This window comes from Mandrillus leucophaeus, unplaced genomic scaffold, assembly GCF_000951045.1.
Source record: "Mandrillus leucophaeus isolate KB7577 unplaced genomic scaffold, Mleu.le_1.0 Scaffold297, whole genome shotgun sequence".
Taxonomy (NCBI): domain Eukaryota; kingdom Metazoa; phylum Chordata; class Mammalia; order Primates; family Cercopithecidae; genus Mandrillus; species Mandrillus leucophaeus.
Genome location: NW_012103109.1, coordinates 1,177,618 through 1,185,598, shown reverse-complemented (window position 1 = coordinate 1,185,598; position 7,981 = coordinate 1,177,618). Strand labels below are relative to the sequence as shown.

The window sequence follows — 7,981 nt, the reverse complement described above, 5'->3', positions numbered from 1 at the left end:
AAGTTCTTTTGTGGAAGATGTAAGGGAGAGGTGTCCCTCCCCCAGAGGCTGTTATGACCCTCTTCAGTCCATCCCCCAGTGAGGTGCTGGCTCTGAAATTCCCAGCTGCAGAAAACTGAGACCTCCTTTCCCCATCCTTTAACCTATCAAGAAACAGAGATAGATGTGTGGTGTTTAATTTCTTTTACAATAATAATAATAATAAAAAGCCCCATGTCTCTTTGCCACTGTTGAGAGAGGGTTAGTCCTTCATCCTTACATTGTTTTAGAGACAAGGACCTGAGTGTACCATTAGAGAACAATGCTAAGGTAACCCCTTAGTTAATAGGAGAGCTTAGCACCCTAGGTATTTCTAGGAAAAATAGCCCTTTCTTAGGGAGCTGGCAAATAAACTTCAAGAAGTAATAGATAAGCCAAAATGCACCACAAAGAGAGTCTGGAGAGAACCACAGCATCTCTCTGGATGTCACCTTGCAGGACTGACTGATCTAGCTTACATGAGCAACCCTGGCTCTAAAGCCACCATCCAAACCACTGCCCTGCTAGAAGCTCACTATGAGAGCAGGGACTCTTGCTCATTATTCTTCCCGGTGCCTCGCATGCAGCCTGGCCTGTGATAAATGAAACTGGTTGGCAAAGAAGCAGAGTTCAGAGACACAGTAGGACTGCGAGGTGTGAACAGGGTAAATCCATTTTCGTTGGCTTTTTCCTTACAAAGCCAATGAAGATGAACTTGAACTGACTTGACTGTGGCCCTAGTTTTCAAAATTCTTTAATTCTGGGCTCTATCTGAATTGGGAGAACAAGCAAGCAATAAAAGAGGCTGCTATAGTCTCAAAGAAATGTATCTTGAAAAAATGACCTGCCCTTGAGCCCACCAACTTCCACTCCCCACTTCTAATTTCTTTCCTCTGAATTTAGAGCTGTTCCCTTAGCAACACTTGTTTCCATGGTTTCCTCCATTACAATGATCCCAAACCCCTCCTCTCTTTTACCTCATGACAGTAATGGATGATGGGGATCCTCAATGTGGCCACTCCATGTTACCATGGTAACAATTAACTGAGCCTTAATTTATCTTTTGTGAAGAGGGCTAGGGAATATGAAGCTTTTGATTTGGAGGGGGAGGGTCCAGGTCTAGAGCTACCATTCTCATAAAGAAGAAGTTAAGCTATTTGTCTGAATACTAGCCAGTAGGATTTAGTTCAAACATTTGTTCAGCCCTACTTTAAGCACAACTGAGTTTGAGGGAATCAAAGGGCTACAAGACATAGCTCCTAATATTGAAGGGCTTATAGTCTAGCACTAGGGCTCATGGTACTGCTGACCTCTGGCACAGATGGGGCCAATAAAGAATATGGCTCTTGACAGCACCATGATGATCAGGCATCTATCCACTCCCAGTATCCCCTCCTGCCAAGAACCAAAAAAAGACTGACTGAAGTGGTCTGTACTCACGTTAAGGCTTCTTCCAGGCTGTTATCAGAGAGTTTCTGTTCTGAAAGGGAAAGAACTTTGACTTCCCCTATTTTTAGGGAAGTGGGGACCAATGCCAGCATCCCTGAGTAAGACTATTCGGTGCAGGAAAAAAGAGAAAAATAAACAGACTTGCCCATTGCCAATGCGACAAAGGACTGGGATAATCTCCAGTTCCAGGATCACCATCACCTACCTGCAACAAGTCTTCCTGGGAAGCGATGAGTCAGCTCTTACACTGAATTAGAGAGTCATTGTCTCCATCCATTCAGCTTTTCTATTTGTCACTGAAAATTCGGGCCGAAAGCGCAGCTCTGAAGAATGAAAGTGGAAAAACAAACAAATAAAAATCAAAGTGGAGAGGACACCAAATACCAAACACAAAACACCAAAGCTGAGAGCTGAGCAGCGTGAATCCAAAAGCTGAGATATCCATTCTGCGTCACACGCAATGCAGCTCTTTCAACTTCTAGCTTTCCATCTTCATCTCCAAAAGTTTTCACCACATCTCTAATAATGAGGGCCAATTATCTACTTTTAGGGGAAATCACAAAATTCTCTGGACCCTCAGTGTGCTGGTAACAATAACCTGCACTGACTTGGAAAGATGATCATAGTATCTCCTAAAATGAAGGGGAAAAAAGCCATAGGACAATGTATAAGGCAGGTACGTTGAAGTAAGCTATGAATAGGTAGGTAAAAAACGTGATCCTTGCAAGTCAGTGCAATCTGGATTAGCCAAAGTCAATTGCAGATCCTGAGTCCAGTACTCTGAGTTCTATCCTTTGCTACTGGATGGAACTAAGGCAGATTCAATCCTTCTGTGCACCCTGCTCACTCAGCTAGTCAGAAAAGGATAAATGGCATCCTCTTATTGGTTGACAAGGCAATACACACCAACCAATGAAAGAATGCTTCTTCCTTTCCAGCCAATAAGAGCTCAGTTATCTTCTTGAAAGGAAAGTAGACTCTTTGTCCATAAAGAAAATAAGCAGAAAGTGAATAATAATTTAAAAAAAAAAAGCCAACTGTTGCTATGGGACATTACTGATGTAATCAATGATAGCTGCCACAGAGAATTCATAAAGGAAAGCACTTCTTTGGGAAGAAAAGTACAAAAAGCAGACCAGCTGTCTGGTCTGATCTAAAGGGAAGTTTCTATAGTAACATGTGAGAGAAAAGCATTTTAATGTAAATACCCCCAAAACTATCAAGTCAGTTCACTGAGGGAATTTTTGACCTTTTAAACTTATGCTGAAATTACAATGATCAAAAATTTTTACATTAATAATAAATGAAGGAAATGGAGAGAAAAGAAGAGAACAAGATGAAAAAAGAAAAGACATGTGTGTTTACTGGTGCAGGGCATCACAGATAACCATATTATAGTTACTGCCTGAAACGGAAATATTCTCCATTCCTGTGTTGTCAAGTAATACCTCAGTTTAAAACAAAGTTCTTTTTGTTGTTGTTGTTGTTTTTTGGAAAAGAGAAAGTTCATGGCTCTTAAACAGACATATTTGAGGTGAAATAGTGCACAGAGCACAGGCTGTTCTGGTAACTTGCTAGCAATTTCCTCTGAAATCATTCTGAGAATGCTACAGCTGCCTTTCGAAAATTATGAGTGAAATAATTTCCTACCCAGATGTTTCAAATGAACACAGGCAGGGCAAGGCTGACAGGTGAAACATTGATTGACAGTGTTTGTCAATCAAGGGAAACAGAAAAACTCAGAGGGTTAGAAGCTTCAGGTGCTGTATTTGCTAATTATGAAGGCAATGCTGGGGAGGAAGAAAAGAGGAGAGAATCTTGAGGAATCAAATGAGAGTGATGCTAGTGTCCATTTGCTAAGGGAGACACATTTCCCTCTGCCTGTGCTTTCTATGTGGTCTATGGGGCAAGGTGAGAAGTGAGGGTAATCCAGAATTCAGCCCCCTCTCCCCTGAGGGAAGTGGTTTAGTGGGGGGAGGGATGACTCTTAAACCAGGGAGAAAGCTTCTCTCTATAGTAGACACCCTTGGACAATTTCCTTGTTTCCCTCCTGTTCATTCATAAAAAGCAAATTTTTTTTCTCATTTTAAGGGGGAAAAAGAGAGGATGGGGACAGGAACTCAGCTCCTCCAGTATAAAGGACTAAATGAAAAATATAAAAGCCCAAATTGTAAATCCTGGAGAAATGAAGCCAGTGGGGTGGAGCGGGGGAGGGGAGGACTGTAGTCGTGGCAAGGTAAGTTGCTTTGCTATGCGCCTTGACTTAAAAGAAAAACAAACAAACAAACAAACAACAAACATCTTCCAGGATTTCCCCAGACGGGGCCTTATGCGGGATCAGTGCGCCTCTCACCTGGCCCGGAGAAGGCAGGGGCTTCCCAGGAGATATTTTAAATAATCTAGGTCTTCATGGATAATCAGTGGCCAAAGCCCCTCCACCCACCGTAACCAAGGCAACAGGAGGCAGGGGCTGCGATTGGTTGCCTGGTAACCATGCTAGTGCCTGAAGCCCTGTCCGTTCTCTTCCTCCTCCGCCTCCGTTTGCCCTTTTGTGATAGCGTCTCTCCCTCCGCGGTTCCCCTTGTTGGTCAAACAATCATCTTTGCTCCTCATACAAAGGTCACTTTGGGCTCCTTTGGGTAAAAAACGGGTACCTTGATGTTCTTTTTGGACAGATTTCATCCACGCTTGAGTGTTGAGACCTAGATAAAATGTGCTTCTTACCTCGGCTTCAATATCTTCTCCCTCCACCCCACTCTTTCCCTTTCACTCATTCTCATTAAGGCGTACAGAGACCGCGGGGAGGAAGGAAGGAAGGGAAAAAAGAAAGGGGAGAGAGCGAGAGGGAGCGCGGGGGAGCGCAGGATTTAAATGTGGCGATTTTTCACGGAACACCAGAGCCTGGGGCTCGCAGTAGATCCTCTGTCCCGCTTGCCCCTTTGCTCACCGCCTGCAATCGTTCCTCTGCTCCCAGCACCATTGCCTGCGTTTGGCGCCAAGTTTTTCCACTGGTCGTAGCCAGGGCGAGAGAGAATGCTCTCCTAGATTCCCATACCTAAATCCCTGGAGAAATGAGGAAGATGAATCCCGCCTTCTTCCACGAACCTGTGTCACCTCCCGACCTCCTCCGCGTGGGATCTGAGGGGCCGCGAGCGCAAGTGGCGTGGGGCTGGGAGGCCGAGCCGCGCGCAGGCACAGACCATCGGCACCCTAGGGTCGGGGCGCTGTCCAGCCTCTGGTGCTGAAGCTGGAGGCTCGGATTTGCTGGGGGAGGGGCTCCAGGGACATTTAGCAGCCTGATTCTGAGCCAACTCCAAGCGGGTAGCAACTCGAAGGAGAGCGCTTGGTCCGCGGAGTGGAAAGGCTATACACTAGGAAGCAACCGCATTAGACGCTCTCTTTCAGCAGATAGGGCTCCCCCAGGGCGCAATCCCCGGCGCCTCTCATTCCCCTTGCTGGAATTATTTGCCGCAATTGCGGTGGGTAGGAAGAAGGGCCCTTTGCACTGGGGCGATTACCCAGTGGTCTTCTGGTACTTTTCACATTTTTTCCTGCTGTTCTGGGCTCTCTGGGTGCTGTCTGGCAGAGTCCCCGGACTCCTGGCGCTCAGATTTGGTGGCAGGCAAAGCAAAGAGGAGAGGCTTGGAACGCGGAACCCAGCTGCTCTTCTGCATGCAACAAGTCAGCTGCATCTAGAATCAGGGGCGAGAAGCGCGGGAGGAGCGGCGGCGGCGGGCTTGGGGCGGCTGGGTTGCGAGAGCCTGCTACCGCGAGGCTGTGGGACAGTCTTTCTCCTACTGGGCGCCGGACCGAGCGAAACAAACTGCAAGCCGGGTTTCCGCGTCGCCCCGGGCGGGTACTGGAACGAGACGCCCCCACACCTCTAGCCCGCCCAGCATCCCCTAGGAGCGCTGACCTGCTGGGCTCCAGAGTCGCTTGCCGTCCTCTTCATTTTGGCATGGCACATTTGGCAGGTGCCAAGCCTGGCCGCTCGCTTCCCCGGCCCTCCAGAGCAGCCTCAGGCTTAGCTTCCCGAATATCAGCTCCAGTCGGCTGCTCCTCCAGTCCCAAGCCCTTGACCTGGAGGAGAGAACTGGACGGGTGACCTCGGCTGGGATTTTACCTGGCATGGGTCGCCACGGCTAGGGAGGAAGACCACTTGCTCTCCGCTTCTTTCTGGAAGAAAGCCCCTCACAACCCAGCTGCCGGCACTTTGCTTCCCCGCAAGAGCCGCAGTGCAAGCAGCAGCGCAGTGCGGAGGAAGTGATGGGGTTTGAGGAAGCTGTTTGTGAAGTGCCCCTTGAATACTTGCCTCTCTGAGGCCGTCAGTCCTGGCCGGGTCTGTAGTCCTGGCATGGTCCTCCGGGTGCAAACACAGTCGCCGCGGCTGCCGGGCCAGGGGAGAACAGCTGTTTTAAAGCCGAGACCAACCCACGGGTGGCCTGTCAGGGCCAAGGATGTTCATGACGTCATCCTGAAGGCAAGCGGAGAAAGCGAGTGTGTGTGTGTGTGTGTGTGTGTGTGTGTGTGGAGGGAGGGGGGAGTCGCGCTTCACATCAAACGTCCCCTGTGGCCATGGCAACAGCTTTGGGAGAGGGGGTGCCAGTCCTTAGGCCAGCAGCGGGCAGCCTGCCACTCCTGCGGGGGTCCAGCGCTCCTCTGGGGTAAGGTCCGGCATTAGTGCTGAATCCAGTTGCGCCCGGACCAGAAGAGGTACCAAAGCCAGTCCCGTCCCGTGCTCGGGCTGGTCATAGCGGGTGGGTGGCTGCCTAGTCCCAGAGAAGAGGCTGGGGGGACTGCAGGCGTCCGGAGGCAATTAAGAGAAACCTTCATTTTCACAGGCCATTTTCTATTCTTCTACCACCCCACCCGGGCAGGTTAGACCCGGTTCACCTGACCGCTCACAGACGTGTTCTCACTCACACTCGACCGACGCATGCTGGAGCAGAGCACACCCAGGCAGCACCCACGCAGGACCCACCCACCTGCCCGGTTCCTCGCCCGCATACACGACAAACTGAGGCTTCAAAGCAGCCGTGAGAGCTTCAGAAAATGACAAACCCACCACGGATCCAGTGCGCATCTAGAGGGCGCAAACTGGTGACCAGCGAACCAGACGGGACACAAAAATGTTTGTGAGGTTCCCACAGTATTTTAAAAATTTGAAGTACTTGTCAAAAAGATTGGAAGAGTTCGCAGAGAAATCTGGGTTTTCCCTCTCTCCCTCTCTCTAAAACGATAGCCTTGTCATGGCCTTTCCATGTCTCTTGAATAGGGGCTGGCATTCTGCATGTAGGGAGAAGCCCTGATCAGTGTACACAGGACTGGGGTCCAGGCAAATGTAGGCCCTCTTCTCCTTTTCGTCAATATCACCAAGTCCATTTATCATCAATCTTATCCTTTTACGTTTTTTTCCTACAGTAAAGAGGAAAGTGTGGCCAAGAGCAGTGACTCAGGCCTGTAATCCAGGCACTTTGAGAGGTAAAGGTGGGAAGATCACTTGAGTCCAGGAGTTCGAGACCAGCCTAGGTAACACAGTGAGACCCCTGTCTCAAAAAAAAAAAAAAAAAAAAAAAAGAAAGAGGAAAGCAAAACTGTTTTTTGTCTCTGGCTTGTTCCCTGCAGGCCCAGCCCTGGACGGACACACAAGCATCTGTGCTGCCCACCATCCAGCCAACACAGGCAGCAGGATATTTCCTTCTAGTCAGACTGGTGAGTTTTTGTTTTGTTTTTTGTTTTTCACTTTCACATTTCAAACTATGCAAGTATTTGAGAAATATTTTTTAAAATCATAGTTTTCATTTATCACTCAGATATTTGATCACATGGAACTTTCTTTACATTTTTTAAATGTAAGGAATAATATCTTATTCATAAATACGTGGAAAAATAAAAGAAGAAAATATTTTAATTACTCTCAGACTCACCCATTCTTATGTAAATGTAACACTGTTTTGCATTTTTCTGGTTGGCAGTCTGAATACAGCTGTAAAATACATTCTTGTGAATGCAATGAGCCAACCAACATACAAGTAAAAAGCACCACCAACAGGGTCATATAGTTGTGTCTTATGCATACTCTCTCACACAGTCACATTTACCAGTTCATTCATTAAATGTGCATTTTGAATATTGTACATGCAACAATATGGAAGAGGGATTATCTTTTTTTTTTTTTGAGACGGAGTCTTGCTCTGTCACCCAGGCTGGAGTGCAGTGGCCTGATCTCGGCTCACTGCAAGCTCTGCCTCCCAGGTTCACGCGATTCCCCTGCCTCAGCCTCCGGAGTAGCTGGGACTGCAGGCACCTGCCACCATGCCAGGCTAATTTTTTGTATTTTTAGTAGAGATGGGGTTTCACCATGTTAGCCAGGATGGTCTCAATCTCCTGATTTCGTGATCTGCCCGCCTCGGCCTCCCAAAAGTGCTGGGATTACAGGCATGAGCCACCGTGCTCGGCCAGAAGTGGGGTATCTTCTTTCTCCATTATCAGTAGACTTCCCCCTAAGGAAAAA

General features: G+C 48.0%; 1 long non-coding RNA gene across 1 annotated transcript in view; it reads left to right on the top strand.

Annotated features, from left to right (window-relative positions):
• The first annotated feature begins 5,935 nt into the window (after positions 1-5,935).
• Positions 5,936-7,981, top strand: part of LOC105544052 — a 16,677-nt gene continuing 14,631 nt past the window's right edge. The window contains exons 1-3 of the long non-coding RNA XR_001006709.1: positions 5,936-5,968; positions 6,001-6,224; positions 7,093-7,179. This is a non-coding gene — a long non-coding RNA (uncharacterized LOC105544052). The remainder of the gene's footprint in view (positions 5,969-6,000; positions 6,225-7,092; positions 7,180-7,981) is intronic.